We start from the raw sequence: 27,680 nt of genomic DNA, 5'->3' as shown, positions 1-27,680 counted from the left end.
TAATTGAATTAAAGGCATCCAAACATCAGTGTTTGTGTCCAGATGTTTTAGGTCAAATTCTGTAAAAGGCTCCATTTCAAATCAGAAACAAATGTGGTTGTGGGTCAAAAAAGATATATTTTTAAAAATTGCTCAACAATAAACTAAGTATTATGTACAGGACTGAAAGTTTTATCATGATATTTTATGGTACTGATGTGATAACGATACAAGTGAGGAAAAAAACTATTTATTGCTTTTTTTTTTACATCTAACTTTAGGAGATTGAACGGCACAACAATCACAGATCCACACCCATTCTGCTGCATGGCGATGCAAGCATCATGCTGTGGGGTTTGCTTTCATTTAGATCAGGCGTCTCAAACTCCAGGCCTGGAGGGCTGCAGTCCTGCAGTTTTTAGATGTGCCACACGTACAAAACGCTGGAATGAAATGGCTTAATTACCTCCACCTTGTGTAGACCAGTTCTCCAGAGCCTTAATTATTCTATTCAGGTGTGGTGCAGCAGAGGCACATCTAAAAGTTGCAGGACTGCGGCCCTCTGGAGTTTGAGACCCCTGATTTAGATAGAATGTGAGTGGAATTATTTTTATTATATTTTGGGATGTCGGGGGATCAGAAATGGGCAAACTTCTCCTCTTTAATACGGAGTTGTGTTCCACAGAAAAAGTTGCTAATAAGTCTGTCACAAAACGCAATTAATCTTTTAAGAATCTAAAAGATTTTGATCATTTCCGATCAGATGATTAGTACTTTTACAGAGCTGTAAGGTTGTAAATGTTTTTCATTTCTGTTTTATTTGGTTGCAATGTTTTATTTTGGTTAAAGTTAAATATATCTTCCAGTTTAAGTTTTAAGTGTTTGCATAATTAAAGTTTACTGGTGTTTGAGAGGTCAGATTTGCATTGTTATATTCTAAAAAAAAAACAACAATTATTGTTTATCACGATAATTACTGGGGCAATTTATTTTGTAGCACATTTGTTGTCATGTCAGGTCGATTCACAATGAAGGAAGAGTTTGTTTTTTTACACCACAACTACTTGACATTTTTAGTAGTAATGTTTTTGAAAAAACCTCAATTCTAGTCTAAAAACTTATCGACCCTTTTCCTTCTGTATATTTAATCAATTTCCTAATAAGTAGGTGAATAAAAAATGAGGGTACAATGGCTGCTGGACTTACTTTTACTGTTTTTGTTCTATTGTTTTTGTGTTGTGTTGAGGATTGGAGGGGGAGACAGGACTTCAGAGACACCACAGCCATATCTGACACCTGATAAGTAGACTGAGTTTAGCATGAGCAGCGGCAGGCGAGGAGCCAAAGATACTCACATCCACGATGATTGCTGCTAGAGCTGGAGGTGAGAAGCTTCTGTGGAAAGAAGAGGACTGTTGTCTTCACATTTCGCTTATCAGACATTTCCTGTCTGTGTGAGAGAGTGATTCTCAGTAAAATTCACGCTAAATCCCCCTCAATGTTGCCAAAGGGAAGATATTCTCCTCTCAATGTGTAAATAGGTGATTAAAACACTATTTAGTGTTTAAAGACCATCGATGAATGCTCAGCAGATCCTGATGGTTTTATAGTGTTACTCCTTCATTCGGTGGCTGTTTTGACCTGTGATTATTGATTTTCTCCACAGAGAGAGTCGGTGCAGAGATGAGCTGAGCTGCTGCAGCAGAGAGGGTCAGTAAGTTTACCACCAAGGGAGGGAGGAAGAGATTTCCACTGCACACGCTCTGGAGAAAAGCAAGACAAAGATGGAAGATCTTCATCTCAAGAAGAAGAGATTTATTTAGAAACAAAGACCTGCAGGGTAAGTTTGAAATATTATAATATGTCTGCTATAAATGTAATGGATTATCAACTAAAATGTCTCATTTAGGAAGCGATATCACGTATTTTCTGGCTCTTTTTTTAGATATTATGCAGAAATGTAACAATAATTTATTTTTTGGAATCTCGGGTGGGAGCAACCTTTCAGCCTTGATTCTATTTTTGGTTCAGATAGCCCTAAATACCCTTCACTCACTCTGAAACACGGTGGTGGCAGTATCATGGAATGGGAACACTGGCTGACATTGAGTGGAAAGTGGGTGAAGCTAAATTCAGAGAAGAAAATATATTAAAAGCTGCTGAAGACACAAAAATGCAATTTAGTAGTTTAGATTAAAGCATTTTCATGTGTTAGGATGGCCTAGTCAAAGTCTTGCGTTTCACTTTATTTTAATTATGCACAACTTTGAATTGCTTTATCACACAAAATGCATAAAAATCATTAAAATTTGTGTTTGTACATGGTTAAATGTTTAAAAAAAGGCTCAAGTGGGTGGGAATAGTTTTGAAATAGTTTTTTCTCTGAAGGTTTTTTCTCTAATTTCCAAATGGAGAGAAAAAAAATCCCTGTCTGTGTATGAAGTGAGTTGGCAGTAAACCTGATTCTGGCTGTGATTTATGTAAGTATGTGGGCAGAACAACAATAATTTCACCCTTCATGAGTGGAAGATTTGTTTCTGTGCGGCTGCGTTTGACTGCACTTGTTGGGCTCGGTGAGGACGGCAACAGCAAACTAACAGAACATTTAAATATTTTTAAACCGCTTATTCAGGTTGAGAGCCTCATCTCATCTGTTGCTCTTGATCTTTTTGGCCAAACTCTGAAGAATTAGAGGAAAATATCTCAATTGCTGCTCTTATAGGTAAAAGCTCCTTCTGCAGTGAGAACCAACAGATAAAGCAGGTTTTATTTATAGAATATATTAATGTTCTTTCAGGAAAACTCAGTGTAGTTAGGATGACGCCTGGAAGCAACAAAATGTTGCTAATGATGTGCATACAACATCTCAACCTCAACTCTTTGTTTATGTTCTTCCTAATGTAAAAGGTGGCGCTGTTTCGTAAACGTGAGGCCAAGATAAAACCACGAACTACGACGACGAAGGGCGTTTTGAGTTATTTACAGATTCTGGAAATATGGATCCTAAGCTTCCCAAAAAGAGGAAACATGGAAATCAAACGAGTTCTTTACTGCAAGTGTTGTGGCACTGATTACCTTTTCAGGCTATTTGTAGTTTAAAAGCATAAAACAAGAAAAATAGACTTGATTTGCTTTGGCAAAAACAAATATTTTCTCCATCCATTTTCTTACACCCTTCTTCCCTAATGGGGTCTGGAGGGTTGCTGGTTCCTCTCCAGCTGCGTTCCGGGCGAGAGGCGGGGTTCACCCTGGACAGGTCGCCAGTCTGTCGCAGGGCAACACAAAGACATACAAGACAAACAAACATTCACACACACACTCACACCTAGGGAGAATTTAGAGAAACCAATTAACCTGACAGTCATGTTTTTGGACTGTGGGAGGAAGCCGGAGAACCCGGAGAGAACCCACCATGCACAGGGAGAACATGCAAACTCCATGCAGAGAGACCCCGGGCCGGGAATCGAACCCAGGACCTTCTTGCTGCAAGGCAACAGCTCTACCAACTGCGCCACTGTGCAGCCCACAAACATTTTCTTTCAGCCATATATAATTTCATTTTAGGTGTTAAGATGCAGTTAGTCAGCGTGGGGCGCAGCGCTGCTCGCCGCCTCATCACCACGTAGCACATGTGCCAAACTCAAGGCCCGTGTAGTACTGATTAAATAGTACGCAGTTTTATTGTGCATATTAATACGCACAGTAAAACTGTGTACTACGTAAAAGCAAATGTACATTTTGATGGTTGGAGTAAAATTAGGGAACATTTTGGATAAGTTGAAAAAACTTTATAAGAAAAGATTTATAACCAGCAGCATGATTTATTACCTGCATCTTATATTGTTAATTTAATTTATGCAGTCATTAACATTTATTACATATATATTACATAACATTTACAATTATAGCCCCCCCCAAAACAAATAATATTCTTGGAAAGACATTCCCATTTGTAAAGGCGCTTTTTAGGACACCAGTCATGTAGAGAAGTTTGATTTGCATCACTAAACTGCTCCTGATAACTTTATCTTCAAATTTATTGGTATCCATTGAAGCATTTATTTAAGAAAAAATATTAAAACTATTTGGGGCTGCACAGTGGTAGAGCAAGGGTAGAGCTGTTGCCTTGCAGTGAGAAGGTTCTGGGTTCGATTCCCAGCCCACGGTCTTTCTGCATGTTCTCCCTGTGCATGCATGGATTTTCTCTGGGTACTCCGGCTTCCTCCCACAGTCCAAAACCATGACCGTCTGCCGACCCGTCCTGACCCGCTAGGGCCAAGGGTGTACAGAAAATGGATGGACGGATTAAAACTATCAAATCAGACAATAAGAAAAGTTGGGGGTTAATTAAACTATTGGAAATCAAAAACAAACACAAAGCAGGACAAAAACAAAACAAAACAAAAAATCACAACTTGAAGAACGAAAAGAAGAAACCGAAACATCTGAAAAAGAACAGATGAATTTATGTGACTGGGTAACGTAGAAGAAATAATAATGAAACAGTGGAATCGGTAATCTGAACAGGTAGATAAACAACATGAATATGAGAGCAGTAAAATAAACATAAAAGCAAGATAAACCAAAGAGAACCTGAGGATCATGACAGCTGCAGCTCTGAGGAAGAGGAGAAGGAAGAGGAGGAGGAAGAGGAGGAGGAAGAGGCTGCTGTGTCTCCATGACAGAGACGTGACGACAGAGAAGTCTGTCAACATGCAGATACAGACTGCAGCACATGTAACATGCAAGAAGACTCTTCTGAGATGTATTAATTTCCAACTTCAGAGCCACAATTAGTGCTGCTATTTATTTCAGATGTGCGCATCTTTACTGCCCCCTACTGTTGGACAAAAGCCTATACAACTACCTATTTTATTGGGAGTTTGGGTTCATTTAGCTTAAAAAGAAACACACTGGGAAATAAGTAAATCAATGAAAAGATACAATTAAATTTGTTTTTCTAAAAGTAAGTCATATAAAATGTTATAGACAGGAAAAATCACACATGCATGGGAGAAATTATAAACTCAATGAAAAGAAAAACAAACTTGTAGCTTTGAAGCTTCCCACTGTCCCACCGTGCAACATATTTAACTTCTTTAATGTCATATAATCAAGACTTTTGATTTGACTATAAATGGTACAGATAAATTACAGAAGTTTCTCTTTAATGCTGGACGATGTGTACGCACATACAGCTCTAGAAAAAAATTAAGAAACCACTAAATATGATCAGTTTCTCTGATTTAACTTTTTATAGGTTTATGTTTAAGTAAAATGAACATTGTTCTTTTATTCTATGAACTACTGACAACATGTCTCTCAAATTCAAAGCAAACATTTTTTATTTATTTGCAGAAAATTAGAAATGGTCAAAATAAGGAAAAAGATTCAGAGCTTTCAGAGTTCAAATTATACAAAAAAAATAAGTTCATATTAATTTAGAAATAAAAATACTATTGTTTTAAATCAGGAAGAGTTCAGGAATCAATGTTTGGTGGAAAAACCAGTAGGTTTTCTACAGGGTTCAGTGCCGTGGACTCTATATAATTTTTATCTATTTAATAGATAAAAATATGGATCTGATCAACCATGATCATCTGATTAAAAGCATTATTTCTAAATAATAAAAAAAAAAAAAAAAAAATTTTAAGCAGCTGTTAAACCTACTTTTTATAAACTTTCATTTCTGTTATAAAGGTGTTTTTTTTATTGGTCTAATTGTGTTTTTATTCATTTTGTCAATACATTTACTTATTTGTAATTTTTTGCTTGCAGAAATGCAGCAAATTATTTGTGTAATTTCTTTTACTTTCTCTTATTTTATTCTAATGATTGCAGCAATAAAGATGATTAATACAAATAGAAATTACACTCTTACAATCAACAAGAATGACCTAAATTGAATAAATTTTCACTCCCAGGTAAAGTTGTGAATGCTGATCTTTTTCCCCGCGTTGTAAAATTGTAGGACACACCTCCTAGGAATAAAAGCCAAACAGAGACAAGCCATTAAACCACAGCACCGCTCCTTAGTCTCTGTTAATGTGACTACAGGGCAGCTTAATCATTACTGCTACCCCCATGCAACAGCACAACAAAGTGGCTAATTAATGGAGCGTCCAACATTCCTGGCTTTTATTCCCGGGACACAAAGGAAGCCTTTCTTTTGTTGCTCAGCAATAAATCAGCAGCTGCAGAGAATCAGTCAGGCTTCGGTGTAACAGAGATGTTCCTGCATCACTTCTGCCTGACCTCAGAGGCAGAAATGCATCTCAGGAGTCGCCATGAAATCAAGCATGAAAGACGGTTAACTGTTAACCAGAAGCAGGGTTAACGAATTAGCAGGAGTTGGTCCCAAACCTGTTAGATTTATCTGTGGATTTTCCCTCTGGATGCAAATCAGTTTCAACTGGAAGAAGCATCTGAATTGTTTTAACTTTAATCTTGTTAACTCACCAGAAGCTTAATTTAATTAGCTTTGCATTAGATGGTGCACCTGCAGTTTAAGCCTAGCAGAGATGCAGCAGCTAATCTGCGATGCTGCAGGTTGGTAGACGTGTTTTTACTTAAGCAGAATTAAAAAGTAGCAGGAAAGTACTCCAGTAAGAGTAAAAAAGTATTTGGTAAAAAGTACTGAGTAACTGATCAAATTATTAATTATTTAATATTTAAAAAATGCATCACTAAATGGACCAAAATGTAAATTTAAGTGGAAATTTTGGTATTTTAAAGACCAAAATGAAAAAGTTCATATAAATAACAAAATAAGACAAAATGCTTTTTTCTTATGGAGCTTTAACAGAAATTGTAGGTGTCTGTGTCTGGTGAATATTTGGTTAAAACTTGTTTGTTTTCCATTCAGTGGGTAGAAAATCCAGAAATTTTGGTTAAGTAAGAGCAGAAATACTTCTTAATAAAATTACTCAAGTAAAAATAAAACGTGCGGTGTAGTAAACATTTATTTTTTTAAAAAGGTTACTCAAATAAATACATTTGAGTAAATGTAGCTAGTTACTACCCAGCTCTGCAGACAGGAGAAAAGTGCATTGATCACAGAAAATGTTTTTTATCTAAAATGTAAAGCAAGCAAATCAGAAATGTTTGTCATGACTGAAAATATTATGTTTATTTAAACAGACAGAAATAAGAACAAAAACATCAAAAAAAATACCAATCAGTTTTAGGGTTACCTCCTGCTTTAAGTGTTTTAAATAAATGCTATTAAAATATTAGCTTTTTGGCAATAAAATAAAATAAAATGAAAAAAGGATGCAGAAATGCTTCTTTGGTCAAATGTTAAACATGGTGGAGGGCTTGTAATGCTGTGGGATTTATTTTCTCTTCTCTTAGTGTGTGGTAGGACATAGATATTTTCAAAATTTATCTTGTTATTTTTCCTCCAAGATCAAAAGTAGATCCATACATCTCAGTCTCAGTTCATGTTTATTAAATGTAGAATAACTGAGCTCAGATTAAATCAATTATTTCAGATTTAAAACCCCAGATTATAAAGTCCAGATCATTGAAAACATGGACACAATGTTAATTTAAGGCCAAAATGCTACCTGTGAAACTCGTATCAGCTTTAGGGACAATAAGAATGAATAAATAAAACAATAAAAATTTCAGAAGTTTTTGTTTTGGGCGTCTTTCTGCTGCCCCCCTTAGCTGTGCTGCCCAGGCTGGAGAGCCATATCAATTGTAACGACTATTGCTATTTCTCCTCAGATATAAATTAGATGAAACATTTTTGGGTTGAGCTGTAGAGAAGAGTGAATAAGATATGGATCAATAATAATAAATACATGAAATCATCACATGCAGTTGGAAAAAAAAACATCATACAGAATTTATTTTGTTAAAAAAAAAAAATATTTAAAATTTCTCAGTGAACCAATAAAAGTTTTTCAGGCATCAAATTCTCAATTTTCTGCTCTAGTGTGACACCTAGTGGACACACAATGAAAAAACTGGAATAGTTTCTTTTGTAAAATTAATAATTTACTTGTAATGTAACAAATTGCATTAAAAACACTTTTTTAACAAATACTATCGTAATAGGAACATTATTTTTCCTCTGTTTTGTTGTTTTCACCCTAAATGGTACAGATATTTATTCAGTGAAATAGTGAATGTCCTGTTAACTTGTGCATAATAATCCAGATTTCTGACAGTTACTGAATTAGATGAAAGCGAATGAGTCGCCATCACAGCTTTGTGGAGTGATGAATTTATTTAATGGATGAGTGTCGGGCAGAGAGAAGCAGCAGCAGATGTGTGGGAGACAAATAGCATTAACCTCATTGTAAAATTATACTGTCAGGAATCCCATTAGTGTCTCTACAGTTCGCTGAACTCCTCCATTTGTAGCATAGTGACTGAGTGAGGAGGAAAATGTCAACTTAACGTAGATATACAGCCTCTTCCTCCCAAATGGCTCTTTTATGTGAAACTGAACTAAAAAAAGCGACTTGTCCAGGGTGTACCTTGCCTCTCGCCCAGAACATTAGCTGGAGATGGGCACCAGCAACCCTCCCGACCCTCTAAGGGACAAGGGAAAATGGATGGATGGATGGATGAACTAAAAAAGCTGGATTTTTGCAGCGAGATAAAGAGAAACAAGCAAAAAAATAACTTATAACTATATAAAATAAGTATAACTTTCAAAACAATAATCATGTCTGCTCACCAGGGGTGTCACTAGGCTTTGAGGACAAGGGGGCCTAGCCCCAAGGAGATGAACAGGGTGAGCAAACAAAAACAGAAAACTTGCTTTTCCACTTTTAAAATAGTATTAACCTCTTCCACTACAAAATGTGACTGTAAAGAGTTAATAAATACAATAAAATGACTTCCTAGCAATCGTTGCTAAGATAATTATAATTTTAGGTACTTTTGGAAAAGCAATTATAAAAAATGTCCTGCTGGCATCACCTTTTAGCCATATTTTACACCAATTCCCAGACTATTCTAATACAAAGTAAAGGGAAATTCAAAAATTTACGATCATATTTGAGTTAAAATCAATACTTTATGTTATGATTTAGCTAAACACATATTCTGGGCTGCATTAAATTGAATTTGTTGAGAGGTTTTTTTTGTAAATAAAAAAGGAAATACAATTGCAGGGCCTTGGCCTCCCTAAACTAGGCCTAGTGACACCCCTGCTGTTTGCAATCACTTATTTGCTGTTAGATATGCAGATGCACCATAACTTAACACATATTTATTTTATTATTTCAAATAGCTGCAAAAATAAATTTTTTGAAATTTAATAACTTTAAGTATAACATAATTAAGTCAGCATGAACAATAAATAAAATCAAATTTATTTATTTAGCTTTTAGATTTTTGGGTGAAAATTGGAAATAATATTGTAAAAATGGGTTTAGCCTCGTAGGAGGATTAGCTACCCCGTATAATTCCTGGATTACTCATTTCTGATCTGATCTGTGGCAATAAAAAAAGTTTTTCCATACTGAGGTGTAAATTGGAAAACAGACACTAGGGGGCACTGTCGTTTAACTTAAAAAACCCCTGCAGCACATAAACGGATTCCAGATAATGTCAAGCTTTCTAAAACAGAAAAGCTGACAAATTAATCAAAGTCAAGAAAAAAAAATACATAAGAAAGCAAAATTATTGATAAGTTAGGAAAGTTTTAAAAGTCAAAGCTCACAGGTATTACCAATTTTTATTTACAATATCTAAAAACAGATTTTTTTTTCATATTGGAAATTAAACATCAAGCTAACAAAAAGCAGACAAATTGAAACAAACTGTGTGTTTTTATTTGGGTTTTTATGATCAGATTTATAAATTCAGACTCCAAGCTGTGTTGCTGTTGAAGCAAAAGGCCTGCATCGTTTTTTTCAGGTCCATTTGGTCCACATGCGGCTAATATTCGGACTCTAAATGCTTCTTTGTGTTCACCAGCTGGGTGCCTCCCGGCCATTCCACAGAGCCCAGGCACTGCATTATGTTTTCTTTATTTATTTTTTTAATAGTGTCTTTGTTAAAAGCTTCACCGGTTGCTGCGGGAAACATCAGTGATGCAATTAGTGAGAAAGTGAGGGACAATGGGCCAGAGAAAATTGCTGAAAACAGAAAGGAACATCAGAATTTTGACAATTTAGGAAGATCTGCAAATTATATTTACTATTTCTGGAATCATATTAACAATTCTTACTGCAATAATAGTTGGGATTTAAAGAAATGCTACATTACTTACATTCGTACTCTGACCATATGTGGTATTGATGCAATCTTTTGATTTTGCTCAGCATCAAACTGCTGGCATGAACTCTGATTTGGTTAGAAAAAATAAATAAATAAAAATAAGCTTGTGCATGAAGATGAGAACATTAAATTTGATCATTATTAAAAACTAAATTATATTAATTTAGCTTTGATGCCCTCAAGTGGACAAAATTATAACTACATAATGACTTTTGCAACTACCACTGTTGCTTCTACTTCTACTACTACTACTACTAATAATAATAATAATAATAATAATAAATAATAGAATGAATGAACAGTGATGTAATGTCTTTACAGGGAAAGAAATCCAAATCAAACTGGTCCTATGAAAAACGTCATTTCTCTCCTTGCTACATCATAAAAATAACTTTGTTTTTCACATTTTATGGGAAGTTCAGTGCATTTTTACTAGTGACAACCAGGCCGTATTTTTATACAAAAACAATAAGGTGGAGATTTGGTAAAAAAAATAAAATATATAAAGGCTTTGTTTAACATTTTACCCAAAAGTGGAACCTTTCTGAAAACAGAGCCATTTCAAAAACCTTGTGATTATTGAGTCACACAGCGCTGTTACCTAGCAACCCGTATTAGGATCCAGCACCATTGGTCAGCTGTACAATGGCTGCTGGAAAAGAATGGTGTTTTGTTGTTGAATTCTTGTTGGTTGTGCAGGAGGCTCCACTTCTGCTTATCAAAGATGAACCGTTGTATAATTGCACATCTGTTTGCAGTTCGTTTTCATGTGTGAACGTTGAGTTTGGCCTACAGCAGCTTATTTGGAGCTGCTACAGCAGCTCCAAATAAGCTGTGACAAGAGAACTGTGACAATAAGCTGTGACAAGAGAACCAAAAATAGTTCAGAACAATCAGAACTGACCTGATTAAAATGTAATTTTGTTAAAAAGAATGTAATGAACATGTTTTGTATCGCCCACCAACCGATCCGAACCCATTCAAGGAAGCATAACAGGTATCTGAGGGTGTCCAAACTTTTTGTAACATGGGCCATAAAAGTCAAACTGAAACTAATTCGGGGGCCACAAAATTATTTTAATATTATTCTTTTTCATTGCAAAAACTATTTTAATTTTTATAAATAACAAACTCAACTCATAATATTTTGATGAAATAAGTGGATTTCTGTGGACAATTGTTGTAGAGTTTAAACAAAAAACGGATCTTGAAGGTTTGCCAAAAACCACATCCTACATTGTTCAGATTGGTCATCTTTTTCCAGATCTTTTCAGCAACAATATCAGGATTTTGTTCAAATTTGTTTCATATTTACTAAGTTTATTAAACATGGCCGTTTAATGGGCATGGCCGCCCAAACCTGAATTTTAGTAGAAGTCACTGGATGTTTTTAGTATATATTATTAATAAATTGAAAGCAAAAACCTGGATGAATACTTTGTGTTGCACCTTACATTTTCCATTTTAAGGTTTTCATTATAACAGTGGAAACTTCAATTTTAGATAATTCTCAAATAGTAATGAAGGGCAGCTCAAAATTGTTCCGAGGGCCACAAATGGCTCCGGGGCCATACTTAGGACACCCCTGCCTTTAAGGAAGCTGGTCATGCTTGAAAAGATTTGGCACAACTAATCAGTTTGCTTAAATGCTTTTCACGGATGGATGAATGAACCTAAGTGTTACGATCTGCGTTGCACATACATTTTGCAGTCTGAGGGGAACTCTGCTGTATTTCCCAAAGTTCACTTGAAGTTTTGTTGCTTTTTGCAGAGCAATATACTGTGGAACTCCCCCCTTTCTGCCTGCAAAACAACCTTGTTTCCCACAAATTAAATTTGAGAAAAGCATCAAAGCTTTGGATCCGTTTTATGCCGTGTAAATTTGCAGCTGTATGAAAATGTTGTGAACCGGTCACATTGCCCCTCTAATGCTTTCTAAGTCTAACTTTCAGTTGTAGCTGCTGCTTTTTTTTTTTATGTTTTGGCACTGGAAAGTAATTAGGTAAGAATTGTAAAATTTAGGGTTTGCATTGAAATAATTTGATGAAAAACAAGCTACAAAGGGATTTAAGCCTTTATAGCCCTCGAATTCTGCCAGGAGTCTAAACCTGTCACTCCGTACAGTGCAAAGTACACCACAGTAAACTTTGTGACATCTGAGAACGGTCAGAATCAAATAAAACATTCAACATCCAGCAGAATATATTTTAATCTCCGCGTTTGAAGCTGCATCTGCCTCTCGGAGAGTCCAAAAACAGTGCGACTGCAGGCCAGCAAGCTTTTAATCTGTCGAGAAGCAACAGGTCATGGAACAGAGAAACATCACGTTAAATTATCTCTCTCCTCACAGTCATCTGGAGCGGCAGAGAAGGACGCCTGGTTTAAACCGAAACTAGAGTAAAGCCATCAAAGAGCTTTTAAACTTTGCTCAGACTCAGCATAAAAATAACTGCTTAATTTTCATGCATTTTCACAGCAGAGACGCATATTAGATTCAGCTGAATTAAATCAGATAATCTGCTGCAGAGACGCATGGAGGATGTGGACAACCTGCAGAAAATAGGAGACAGGAAACGCGATTCTACAAATAAAGGTGAAGGCTGTACGGCTGCTTCCTTTCTCTCTCTCTCTCTCTCTCTCTCTTTCTATCTCTGTGTGTGTTTTTTTTTCTATTTTTATCCCTGGATGGTTTTAATTGCTTTTCGGAAGAACAGCAATACTCCCACATCACAAATTGTACCATAAGAGAATGCGAGGCACGGAGCTCTCCAGCAATAAATAAGCCTCTTCAGCTTGTTACAGGAAACCAGCAGCAGCAAAAAAAAAGAGAGTCTGACACACGGACAAAAACTTTCCTCTCTGCTGTGTGTGTCAGTCTCACACTGACACGCACACGCACACACACACACACACACACACACTCTTCAACCTTTCCTGTCAGACTAAACGCTCTCAGTCTTTCATCTGTTATTACCAATAACTTGTCATTTTCTTCTTTTGAACCAAGCCCTCTCTGGTCCATTTGCAGCCGGTTCTGTAAAATCTGGGTTTTAAAAATGCCGCATAAGCACCAGTGATAAAAAAGAAGGTATTTGTTTTCAGCAAAATTGCAAACATTCAGAACATTAAAACTAAGCAGAGCATTTTTTTTTTGTCTAATGTATTTAGATGAATGAATAAAAATAAAACCTCACTGACCTTGCATGTAATTTTCTTCTTCTACTCTTATTGCTTCCAGATCTGATTGAGGTGGCTCAACGGACACATATAAATTTACTGCTTCATACCTACATTTTTTCCATCAAGGCCAATTTAATCTGGTTTTATGTCCTTATTAGGGGCCTAACAAACAAATAAAATTAAGCCGGCATTAAACATCAAGAAGATTTGACGGTCTAGTTTCACTAATGACTTTAAACGAGTTTTTGCAATCAAGGCCATCTGTTCCAGGTGAAAGATAAGCTTTTCTCACCAGATTATTTAAATGCAAGGCTTAAATTTTTACTACTGTTGCCTAATTATTTTTTAGTGCCAAAACATAAGAGCAGCAACTAAAACTGAAAATAAAGGAAAAACTTTAGAAAGTTTTAGACGGGGCAGCGTGACCGTTTCAAACTATTTCCATACAGCTGCAAATTTATACGGCGTAAAACGGATCCAAAGCTTTGATGCTTTTCCTCAAGTTGGTGGAAAAACATCACTGTTGTGTTGCTTTGCAGGAGAAAACAGGGAGGGCTGTACAGTCGATTAAAAACTTCAAGAATGGGGCGTGCTCTGGTGGCGTAGTGGGTGGCGCGCCCCACGCCTGGAGGCCCCCAGTCCTCGACGGCCCGTCAGGGTTCGATTCCGGAACCGCATGTCTTCCCCCCTCTCCTTCCCCCCTCCTGTCAGCCCACTGTTGAATAAGGGACACTAGAGCCCACAAAAAGGACCCCCTGGTGGGGAACAAAAAACCCCAAAAACTTTAAGAATAAGGGATTTTTTTAAAATTAGAGATTTTATTTTTTCGTCGTTTCCCCCTCAAAACAGTTGCATCAATTAATAATAAAGTAAAGTAGAAACAAATAACTTATAAACACCAAAGAGCCAGAAAACCTCTTCTGCACTTTTACAGTCACATTCAATGAATTAGAGTCTATTTTTTGATGAGGCTCATTTATCAGAATAAAAACACTTTTTGAAAATTGACAATATTTAAGTAACATGTTAATTTACTAACAGTAGGCGTAAAATTATCATAATTAACAGAAATAAAGGCGTTCAAATATGGATTTGTGTGTAATTAATCTATGGACGTCTGGCATGTTATTGGCTTTCTCTGCACTGACGCCATATTTATTCACAATATGAGACATTGTTTAAGTTTACTTTCTAACCAAAATATCTGGGGCAGGGTTAATTTTATTTGGGAAGTCTTCCCATTATAGGGAAGTTTTTCTTTTTGGGAAAATCTCCTAGTTAAAGGGAAGTTTTTCCTTCCCATTGTCACCACATGGATCCTTAATATGAGACCCTGCTTAAGCTGAGTTGGTTTATTTTGTTTAGCCAACAGAAATATTTGGTGCAGTGTTGTTCTTTTCTCAGAAGGTGTTCCTGTTAATGGGAAGTTTTTCCTTTCCACTGTCACCACATGCATCTTTAGCATGTTTATGGTGATGGATAATAGTTCTGAGAATTTAGGGCCTTGCTAACACCACATGGATATGGACTTAGAAGACTCGGAATCCGATCAAGCAAACGATTACAACGAAGCGGTGGATGTTTTCTACGCACAACGCTCCATGCAGGGAAGACACGGTACACCATTTGATAGCTTGGGTTTATTATCTCAGGTACAGCAACCAGAATAGATCTAGTAGTCGTAGGAAAAAAATTATATTCCACATGAAAGGTAGGATCTCTGATCTTAGATACGCCCATTCGCCCTTCATCAACCCCCTACACCAGAGCGCCACCTTCAGGCCTCTCTCCAGATCAGTTGAACTGTTTCTGGTTTTATTTTTCCCCTCCATGGGCTGCCACCTTATTGTGGTGGAGGGGCTTGAGAGTCCCAGAGATCCCAGGAGCCGTCAGAGGCTTCATGTCTCTGGTTGGTCGGGCCGCCAGGGCAAACGGCTCCCAGGTGTGGGATCTGACCAAGAGCAGACGAGAAAGAGAGAGTTCCTGGCTGGAACTGGAAATTTAGACAGAAGTCAGGTTTCCCCCAGTGTTTTATTAGCCTGGCGGGCCGCCAGGCTTTATTTGCCCCCACCAGGTATCTGTGTTGTTTATTTTAAATGGGGATTTTTCAGTAAAGATGGATGAAGCTGGAGGTTTATAGTTGATAACCTTGAGAGGGTTATGAACCAGTTGTCCCGTTCCAGCTGCGTGATGCCTGATCGTGCTCCTCCGACTTTTTACTCTACACTTTAAACCCAAACCCACAGCGGGCCGCTGATGGATGACCTTAGTGACCTTACCACTGGGCTCAGCAGGTTTTCTGGAGGAAACCCTGGAAGTGTTCCTGGGTGACCCATCTTGGTCCAGTTCTCCATTTTGACTTGAAACTCTCAGCAATCTTGATTGAGGAAGAATGTTTGAGACAAACAATTCTTTCATGAATGGCTTGTCTGTGAGGAGAAACCGCTCTCGGCACACGACTTGTGCTTCTTGTAAAGAAGTGATACTGAGCATTACGAGATGTTTCCTCTTGACCGTGTGACCTTGGACCAAAAGAAAGTCGATCTGCTCTCAATCAGGTGGTCAAGTGGTTTCACTCAACCACTCAAATAGAATCATATTCAAATGCCTCAGCATAAAATAGATTCATACATCTATTTTTGTGCTGTCGTCCGTCGTCTGGATTTGTCCTCGTGTGACCCAGAAGTCACTGGTTACAGAGTTTTTCAGCAATATGCATGGCAACTTAGGGAAAAAAAACTATTATTGACAACAATATATTAATTTATTTTCATATGCATAATTTCCTTTTGAAAATACATAGACACAAAGTTTTAAACTTTTACAGTCAATTGAAAGCATCTTAAAGTGTGATTCAAACAGAGGTGTGCTTTTATTTTGAAACATGCCAGTTTGGGCAGGAAACTACCGTATTTTACCGCTCTGTCCCGTCATGCTCCCATATTAGCATTTTCCGTACATTTCTCGTATTAGAGTAAATATGTTGCAATCCGATCATTTCCAACTATTCTGTCTTTCTCTTGAAAGAAAAAATCTGGAGACATTTTAAAGGCTGCAGAGAATCCACAAATCATCGTCGCATGTCGCCGCAGCTTTTATGTGGCCCTCTAGATCCTAGAGTAAACTCTAGATTAATATTATGTTATTGATCAAATCAATGCAGTTTTTATCTGTCTACTGCCAAATTCAGTCCCTCCAATTTCTTGATAATTATTGTGGAAATTCATGGAAAATCAAAAAATTTTTCTAAAAAATAGTGAAAAACTTTCTTACTTGTAGTAAACAGCTGCCTCAGCTTTAATTGGTGTCAGATTATAGTCCATGATCTGTACAGTGAGTAATAAAAAGTCGTGTTTACCGTCATAAATAAGCTCAAATATTTCCAGATTAGAACAACAAACACTTTGATTTTTATTGGAAAAATCACAAAGAGAATCACAAAATCCTGGAGGGACTGAAAAGATGTTCAATAATGATATTTAATTTAAATGATTCATTGATATTTGAACAGTTTGTGAGCAGATTTTATCAATACATTCTGGCACAACCGGCCCTTTAAGAGCATTTCTGATCCTGATTTGGTCCAAAACAAAAATGAGTCCAACGCCGCTGATCAACTTTGTTCTTAAAGTTCATTGACTGATTCTTTGAAATGGCAATAAAACATTCTCGTCTGTGTGCTTTTCTTTCAATGCTCTAAAAATGTTTCGATGACATCTCTCTATAGTTAAAAAATGTTTTTTCAACATGTGATTTAAACTTTTAATGGCACAGCAGACGAGGAACGTCTGAGAAATATTTGGAGGAAATGTGGATTTGATTTATTCGTTGTCGTCAGGAGTTGCACTCTGGGCTTGTGAAATAAATCTATTCAAATGAAGGACAAAGATGGTACGCAGGCCAAGAGTTCTCACTCTGATGTTTTTGTCTGCTATTGTGTACCTGTCGGCTCATGCTACTCAGTGGCTGTGAAGTACCTTTCCTCCATGTGCGTCTTGTATTTTTTCCTCTGTCCTTTTCCATTTTTTTCACGTTGCAGAATAAGGCACCAGACTGAAGCAACCTGATTGCTGCCATTCTGCTTCTCAGAATCTCCTTTTCTGGTTTCTGAACCGATTTATGCCGACATTCTGCTTGTGCAGAATCAGTGACCCTTATTTCACTTCTTACTGAGACTTTTGTGACTTTTTCCTCAGAATTCTGACTTCAATTCTCAAATTAATTCTGAAATTAAAGTAAGAAATCTTTTTTTTCCCCTGCAGAGTGTCTCTAATCCTCTTCCGTACAAATGAAATCTAGAAGAAATTTGCAGAAGGGTTTCTAAATCCTGATAATTTCTGGTTTAAAGAAAATTAGATGTATTTATGCTGAAACATTTATGTGAGCTCTTGATACAAGGTTGATGGATAAAGGAGGGAAACCAGGGAAAGTCCAGTTACATTTTTTCCCCAGACAAAATGTCATAAATTCCCACAGGTGAGTCCAAGATGAGGCATGAGAACAATTAAAAATAATCAAGGAATTTAGTAAAGGGAGGATCACATGAGGATCTTTTTGTTTATATAAACTGAACCTTGCTGATTTTTTAGCTGTTGCTCATCTGGTAAGGTTGCTATGCTTTTCATCAGTTTCTAAATTTTTGCTTCTGATGCCTTAAATTTATACCCGGTTCTCGGGAAATGCCTGAATTCCCTCATCAGCCTTCAGTCATTCAACTCTGCAGACGTCTGCTAACGAGACACTCATTTGATTTGGCAGATTTACACGTTTTTCTTTTTCAGATTTACATTCAGCAAGAGAAAAATGTTTCTGTGGAATATTTCAACCCTTTGAAGCATTTCCATGTTTTACATCTTAACCTGATTTGCTCATATTGACACTCGAAGGCTCTCTTCAAAGCAAAAGAGCTTCGGCTCAATCAGGTACCATAAAGATCATCTGTGGAGATTATTTTTCACAGATTCTTAGTTAGATTTAGGTCTGGATTTTGACTGGATTTAAATCATCCTAAAGTGGCTCAGTTAGAAAATCAACTTCTGGCTAAATGTCTGTTGCAGTCCTGCAGAAAAATCATCTTCCAATTAACTCTGACCCAGTTATGTTTGATCAGCTGCAGTTCAAAATCTGAAATACTTGTAAAAATGTTCAAAGTCCTGCACTTCACAAATATGTGTCCTTTTAGAGAACATTAAATGTGTGATTGCAACATGACAAAATACAGAAAATGTCAAATTTGAACTATTTTTCCAAGACAGCTGACAGTATGGGTGACCAAACTGCAGACCGGGGGCCATTTGTGGCCCTCTAAAGGATTCTGGGCGACCCTTGACCTCAAATGTAGCCTATAAGCATAAATGGTTGATGCAGACACATTTTCATCTTTTGCACCATTTTTTCCACAGATAAATAACATCTTTTCCTTCTTGGTGACTCTATGATGTAACTGCTATACAAATAAACTTGAATTGAATTAAAAATATATTACCGGTAGGTGCTTTCCAATTTACTAAAGTTTTTGCATTTATCTTAATTTTGTACCTGCAGAGGACCTAAAAATGGTTCTTAAAAGTAACATTACTTCAACATATTTTTACTTAAGTAAATGTAAAAAGTCCAAGAAATCACTGAAGAGTAAAAAGAGTATTTGGTTAAAAGTTTACTCAAGTAGTGAATAACTGATCAAATTATCAATCATTTTATATTAAAAATTATATCATCAGATGGAGCAAATTACAAAGTTAAGTGGAAATTTTGGTATTTTAAGGACCAAAATGATAACAATTCATATAAATAACAAAAAAATAACAAAATCAGGCAAAAGAAAAGTTTTCCAAATCAGTTTGTTTGAATAAAAAAACTTACGAAACTTTAACAAAAACTGCAGGTGTGTGTTTGAATTTCTGGTTAAAACATTTTTGTTTTTCATTCAGCGGGTAGAAAATCCAGAAATTTGACTCAAGTAAGAGTAGAAATACTACACAACGAAATCACTCCAGTAAAAATAAAAGGTACGGGGCGTGCTGTGGTAGGGCGTACGTTTGGAGGCCTTGAGTCCTCGACGGGGGTTCGATTCCTGGACCAAGCGACATTCACCGCGTGTTCCTCCCTTCCTGTCAGCCTACTTTCATGTAAGAGACACTAGAGCCCACAAAAGACCCCCTGGAGGGAAGAAAAAATAAAAAAATAAATAAAAAAATAAAAAGCACAGCATCTTTAAAGTTAATTAAAAAAGTTACTTAAGTAAATGGAGTTGAGTAAATGTAACCAGTTTCTGCCCAGCTCTGTGGACCTGCCTGTTTACTGTCCATCAGTGCGAAGCGTTGGCTACCCAACATGCAAAGCGGTGGCCTCAGTGTCACCTCCAGACCCAGGTTGCCACAATAAGAGCAACAACTTCCCACTCTCACTTCTACAAAGCTGCCAGCATGTGATGCCCGGCCCGGCCCGGCCCGTAACCAAGAGGTCAGCGTGAGCCTCTGACCCCAGCAGCCTGGAGGCCCAGCACTTTTGATTTCCTGTTTTGGTTCTCAGCTCTCTGGAGGATTATTGGCGTTTCGATGGGAGATTTTAGCAGTTCAGCTCTGAAAGTTCCTACGTGTTTTCTTTTTGGGAGAATTGATCCTGGACCGACCCAAGTTTGGATGTCAGGCAGAACCTTTAGGTGTTTACGTTACAATGTCAGGGGTCAGCTGTGAACTGGAGGTCAGCTCTGAGGGGTTATGCGCTCTGAAGGCAACATAACCTTCTGTGTTCCTCTTACTGATAAATCCATCTCTCCCCGGGCACAAAGGACTTCTTCTTTCTGTGTGCCAGCTGTTTCCGCCCCAAAAACACATTTTTTAAAAAAATATTCCAAACACAAAACTGTATTTACACGAGTCATTGATTGCTTGGACAGAAACTGAAATATCTTTTCCATTTAATTACATTTTTGGGAAAATATGTATATATATCTATTTAGATTTTTATTGTTTATGTGGCTTTTATTTATCGGTTAACACAAAACAAAAAGATGCACAAGTCAGATCTGCTAAGTTTAGCTTCTGAAACAAATACATTTATCCTTTTCAACACAAAAACTTCAGCTTGTGGTTCTTTAAATTGATCCAGATTAACTAAAATAAGGAATATGTTTATTACCAAGATTTACAACTTTTTTCTTTCTTTCTTTTTATTTTTTACTTATTCATTTTTTTGCTGCTGCTTCAGAGACTTAGAAATAAAACAAAACTGCAATGGCCTTCAGTTTTGTTTTTTTCAGGAAACAGTAATAGTCTTGGAGGTAAAAACTTTAAGATATTTTTAGTCATAAATGTATTTAAAATATGTGGAATTGGAAAGTGGCATAACAAGGAGGTTGGGGGCGTGACGTGTTGGCGCAGCGGGTTAGCACGCACCACGTGTGGAGGCCTGAGTTCTCGACGCGGACGTTGCGGGTTCGACTCCCGGTCCCGACGACCTTTGCCGCATGTTTTCTCCCCTCTCTTCACCCTTTCATGTCTGCCTACTGTCGCAAAAATATGAGCCACTGGCGCCGCAAAAACTCTTCGGAGAAAAAAATGAATAATTAAAAATAACAAGGAGGTTGGATTTTTGTGACTTTTCCCCCTTTTTTTGTTTCTTTACAAATGAAGATCTGAAAAGTGTGGCATGCTTTTCTATTTAGATCTTCTACTTATAGAACCATCTGTAACCTTTTTCTTACTATTCAATGTCTTCTGGAGTTTGTTTCAGGCTGTGTTGAGAATTGTGTATTAGAAACATTTTTAACTGGATTTTAATACATCTGTTTACAGTTGTATATAATTATAGTTTCCTATCTGCAAATTTTTTGTTTTTGCTTTTTTTGTTCAACTTTAATGCTTCATATTATCCAAAATATGAATATCAGAGAAATATAACACGAGTAAAAGCATGTTGTAATTGTATTAAGGGATAAAGCTGGTGGTTAAATCATGATTAACTGGACATAATTGCATTTTTCTTGCCCTTAAGCACAGTTGGCAACAAAAATATCAAATCGGTAATCAAACATGGTGATGGTGAGCTATGCAGTAGAAAAATGACCTGAAATAAGTGAAAGTTTTTTAGCGAGGCCTAGGAGGAACTTAAATCTGATGGAGATCTTAAACGGACTGACGCTGTAAAGGCAACCGGAGCCGCCATACTGCTTGGCTTGGAACATGTGGGGAAAAAAAACAACTTTTCATGCTCGACCTCCTCCAAGGTGGCTGGAAATCAGAACCACAAAATTCCTCCACAACGATGGAAAATATTTATCTCTTTTTATTGCAGACCTTTGATGGCAGCAGCAGCAGCCAAGGCGAAACAAGCAGCTTTAGGTTTAGGTGACACATGGGGTCCGGTTGGTTACAGGGCATCAAACTGCAAAAATCTATTTTATTTTATGTTATATTTGACATATACAACAGCTGAAGGTAACATAGATACTTGAATGTGCTGATAAATGGCACTTTATGGCTGGAAAATACACAATACTTGCATTTTTTCCAGTAGTAAAAACATTTAAAGCAACTTTTTTTTCTATTTGTCTTATTGTGAATATTCAGAAATTAATTAAGTGAAAGAATACTAACAAAAAACGTTTATTTTTAAGTGTAAAAACTAGTTAAAATACATCAGAACCTGATTTAAAAAGCCTTTAAAACCAATAAAAATTCAAACAAAACCTATGGAAGACAAAGTCCAGGTAAGTAAAAGTCCATCCATCCATCCATCCATCCATCCATCCATCCATCCATCCATCCATCCATCCATCTTTTTCCGCTTATCCGGGGTCGGGTCGGGTCGCGGGGGTAGCAGCATCAGAAGGGAGGCCCAGACTTCCAGCCTTTTCTTCCAGCTCCTCCAGAGGAATCCCAAGGTGTTCCCAGGCCAGCCGAGAGACATCGTCCCTCCAGCGCGTGCTGGGTCTTCCCCGGGGCCTCCTCCCGGTGGGACGTGCCCGGAACGCCTCACCAAGGAGGCGTCCAGGAGGCATCCTGACCAGATGCCCGAGCCACCTCAACTGGCCCCTCTCGACGTGAAGGAGCAGCAGCTCTACTCTGAGTCCCTGCCAGATGACTGAGCTTCTCACCCTATCTCTAAGGGAGAGCCCAGCCACCCTACGGAGAAAGGGTCTTACATGATCTATTTTGTAAGTTTATTGTTGTTTTTATGGGGCGGGGGGCTTTGTGCTTGTAAAACTAATCAGTTTATGTAGTGGATAAATGCTAAACTAAGCTGAGCCCCCAAAAAACTTTCTGAATAATTCAGCAAAGTCTGATTGATTAAAAGTATTTTTGAAGTGAATGCCTCTAAAGCGCTAAAGTAAAAACTAAACTTTGTCATATTTGCATGTTTACAAGACCGTGTTTTTGTCTGGGACCAGAATTTGAAGACACTCATTAGTTATGTTCTTCCTTGAAAGTTGGTGGATAAAAGCCCAATTTTAGGGGCCAAATTGCCTCTGTGGGTCCCCACGAACAGAATGAAAAACTCAAGAAGGCCCTGCCACATCTTCTGGCACAATTTGCACCTTTTAACCTGCGGAGCGCTCATCTGGGCTCTGCCAGGCTGTAAAGACGGTAATCCATTACCAGGTAATGTCAAATGAGCTTCTGCAACTCTGATAGACTTCAAGACCGCCGCATGTAATCACCCAAATTGGATTTTGAGAGGTGAGAAACGTAATTCTTAATGATTATCTCTGCATGTGTGGTGGGGCTTCATGACTAGGAAAAGCCTCTTTTTTTATCTGAGGAGAAAATTGCAAGTGTTAGTGCTCTTTTACACACACGCAGAAAAAATACACTGTCTCCTTCGGTCCGGGGAGAAAAGGTGCAGAGAGAGTCTTAAATCTGAAGAAAAGCTTTTCCAGCCTGAAGAGTGACCGCAGTAAATTAGGCCTCATTCTCTGTTACATCGGCTGTCAGGCTGGAGGAAGATTTTGTTTTTCACATCATTTTTGTCTCACCGCTTCTTTTGCTCATAAACAGAGCTGATGAGTTAGAGGATTTGACTCATTTCCATCTGGAATTATTTGGTAGTAACTTTCAGGATTAATGCTGCAGCAGCAGCTCCAAACATAAAGACAGGATTCAAACACCTTCGCTTTTTCCACATCTCATGCTACAGACCTCATCTAAAACGCAAGAATAGCCTTGTTTGAAAAATATTTTATACAAAATTACCCGTAGTTTCAATTAACCATAATATTGGAAATGCACCAATTCAGAAAAAAATTCATGTTTTTTTATTAAAAAGGCAGCGATGGGTAGAAACTAGTTACATGGAGTAAGATTTTTAAATTTTTTTATTTTTAAAATTAACTATTTGTTTATGCTGTACTTTTTACTTTTATGTGAGTAATTTTATTATGAAATGTCTCTATTCTTACTTGAGTAAAATTTGTGGATTTTCTACCCACTGAATTAACCAAAAATCCACCAGACACTGAAACACACCTGCAGTTTTTGTTAAAGTTTCATAAGTTATTTTTTCTTTTTTATTGAAAGAAACTGATTTTTAAAGTGGGCTGCACAGTGGCGCAGTTGGTAGAGCTGTTGCCTTGCAGCAAGAAGGTCCTGGGTTCGATTCCCGGCCCGGGGTCTTTCTGCATGGAGTTTGCATGTTCTCCCTGTGCATGGTGGGTTCTCTCCGGGTTCTCCGGCTTCCTCCCACAGTCCAAAAACACGACTGTCAGGTTAATTGGTTTCTCTAAATTCTCCCTAGGTGTGAGTGAGTGTGTGAATGGTTGTGTGTCTCTGTGTTGTCCTGCGACAGACTGGTGACCTGTCCAGGGTGAACCCGCCTCTCACCCGGCACGCAGCTGGAGAGGAACCAGCAACCCTCCCGACTCCATTAGGGACAAAGGGTGAACAGAAAATGGATGGATGATTTTTAAAAATTATTTTGCCTGATTTTGTTATATTTTGTTACTTATCTGAATTGTTGTAATTTTGGTTCTTAAAATACCAAAACTTCAACTTAACTTTATACTTTGATCAGTCTGATTATGTAATTTTTAAATATTTAACTAATAATTTGATCAGTTACTCAGTTCTTCACGTTTTACCAAATACATTTTTTTTTACTCTTCAGTAATTTTTTGAACAGCTACTTTTTACTTTTACTTGAGTAAAAATATCTCTACTCTCACTTCGGTAAATCTTTTGGGTACTTTGCTCACCTGTGATCCAAGGATGAGGTGGTATTTTTGGCCGTATTGAAATAAAAACTGCAATGGAAACACTTTTCTCATCACACGAGTCACATGATCCAAACCCAGATGAAACTGGAGGAAAACGATGAAGAAGACGACAGGAAGTTGTAGGAGAATAATGGTTTGGTTTGTTGTTTTCACTACACTTTCTATGTTGCTAGTTTTACCAAATATTACGTGTTTTTTTGCAGAACTTTGGTGAAGATATGTTGTTAACTACACCGAGAGATTTGTTTTTAGTGGGGAAACAATTTTACCAAATGTGCTTAACATGTTCTGTTTCTTATTCTTATACTAATTGGATTCAATGAAATATTTCAGCCTCGGAAACTGAATAGTAGTCAGTTTACAAGACTACTAATTGGTTAGTAGTCTTGTAACTGATAAAGAAAACAACAGAAACAACAAATAAGACAAATTATAAAGTCTTTGTAAACAAAAGTATCTTTTAAATAAAAGGAATAGTTGAGACCAAAACACCAGAATGAAGAGTTTTATCATTCAGTTTTTGGTAGAAAGAGAGAAAAAAGAGAAAAACGATAAATCAAGCATGTAAAAATGATTGAGTTTCTTTTAATTCATCATGCAATTCATTTATTGTTACGATTTGTTGCATTATTTCTGTATTAAGTAGCCACATCCAGCTTTTGTGTGCAAGAGAGATATTCTTTGATGACACTAAGATGACTTGTTGATAGCTTGGATAAAAAAAAAATGCTCTGAATTTCACAAAAAATAAACAATATTAATAAACAACCTTTTCCAATAAAAGTCCAGCAGCTCCAGTTTTATGATCTCGTTCCATTTTCTAATATTTTTCCCTCGTTTTTGCTGCTTTTGTAACGGTAACAACCGTTAGCTCTTCGCTCAGCGTCAACATCAGCCAAACAACATCTGTGCATCGTTGCTCGTCTGATAATGAGACAATGCAGGAGGGTCATTGTTTGTTTTCCTCTTTTCCAACTTGGCTGCAGATTAACAAGCAGTTTCCTTTCTAAACTTCGCGCTCAGGTTTCCGTCGTCGTGAGTGCAGGCATTTAACGCTAAACTGAAGCATACCTTCATTAGCCAAATGGATTTCTGAATTGTTGCCAAATGTAAAAATTCCTTCTCTTCTTTAACAGGCTAGTTTTATCTGTATGCACTTAAACTGCAGAGTTGCAGCTGCTCTGCAGGCTGAGTTTGATTAAAACATGTCCTGCTTTATTTGGCTCTTCCTCTGCTGAGGTGAGGAAGGGACAAACCTTCTTGTTTTCAGCTGCAACCACTTCAGGAAACAACATGCAAACGGGATTTTGTCTTATTGCTTTTTGATTTATTCTTAAAGCTGGAAGAGATCTATGTTGATTTGTGTGGTATTAACCTTGCAGTGAAGGTTTTCCTATCTGCAGTGAATGTGATAAAGCAGCGGTGTCAAACTCATTTTGGTTCTGGGCCAAATCAGGATCCTGAATGCTCTTAAAGGGCCGGTTGTCCCAGAATGTGTCGATAAAACCTGTTCACAAACTGTTAAAATATCAATGAATCCTTAAAATTAAATGATATTATTGAACATCTTTTCATTTCCTCCAGGATTTTGTGATTCTTTCTTGTGATGTTTGCTGTAAAAATCAAAGTGTTTGTGGTTCTATTTTGAAAATATTTGCACTTATTTATGACGGTAAATGTGACTTTTTATTACTCACTGTACAGATTATGGACTATAATCTCACATCAATAAAAGCTGAGGCAGCTGTTTAGTACAAGTAAGAAAGTTTTTGACAATTTTTTTTAGAAAAATCTGCAATAAACTCCCAATTGTCTTTTAGCTCAAAAATTCAGGAATTATTGTAAATTTCAATAATAATTCTGTAGAAGCTGGAGGGACTGACTGACATAATTTGGCAGTAAACTGATAAAAACTGCATTGATTTGATCGATAACATGATATCTAAGCTCATTTAGTGTGAGGTCCAGAATCCAGAGGGCCACATAAACAGTTACGGCGTGCCAGATTTGGCCCACGGGCCTTGAGTTTGACACACGTGTGATAAAGGTTTCCTGATGAAATCTGAGAACAAATTGTGCTGGGCGGTGATGAGGCGTGGTTTATTCCTATGATTTTTGGGACTTTCTCTCTGCAGTGTCGAGCTCACAAGAAGTTCTGAACTTTCCTTCATAATAAAAGCTGCAAATTTAAAATCCTAACAAAACCCAACAGAGCAGAACAAAGTTCTGTGGAAGCCCCTTAATTTTATGTTCAGGAAATTTTCAAAGCCTCAACGTGAAAGTCAGCTGTGAAAATAAACTTCTAATATGTACAGAAGAAGATTAGAACCACTAAAAAAGAAAGAAAAACATCACAAAACAAGATTAATTTAATATGCAAACCTGATGCCTGAAGTCCTTCAAATGCAAAATATACGAGCAAAATCATTTAAAATGAAGTTCTGGGCTGTCCTGCTGAAATGGGAGAGAGAGTATTTTCAGTTAGATTAAAGAGATTTGGTATTTTTTATTTGTTATATCAGATAAGACAAAGGATCTTATTGGGTTTTTTTTTTAGAAGTGATACCTTAAAAAGCTTTTAAGTCTTTTAGTGGATATTCTCTGAACTCTTTTCACTCCTTTTCCTCCCACCATCTCTTTATCTAACATGTTCACAATCCACCTCTGCTGTGAAATTCACCTGAAACAAAAAACTAAAACTAAAAACGGAGCAATAACCTAAGCACTCAAGAGTGTAAACTCAAACTTTTTTAAAACCACTTTTCAGTTTCAGAGTTCATTCTTTAATGGGAGGAATCTGTCCCGCATCTTGACTTGGTGACATGCAAACGCTTTTCCTTTTTCTCTAAAGCTCTTTTGTTGTAAGAAAATGTTTCGTTCACACTCTGTTTCTGTCAGATTCAGTTTGTGGCACAAATTATTTCCTTCTCATGACTATTTGGAGGCAATCTTCAAATTATTGTGATGCCGAAATGTGAAATTCCTCATAATCTATCAGACGCTTAATTGGACGAGGTAAAAAATAACTGACTGCTAATCGGAATTGTTCATAATTTCAGCCGACATT

Source organism: Gambusia affinis, linkage group LG22, assembly GCF_019740435.1.
Source record: "Gambusia affinis linkage group LG22, SWU_Gaff_1.0, whole genome shotgun sequence".
Lineage (NCBI taxonomy): Eukaryota > Metazoa > Chordata > Actinopteri > Cyprinodontiformes > Poeciliidae > Gambusia > Gambusia affinis.
Note: the sequence above shows the minus strand (reverse complement) of the source record.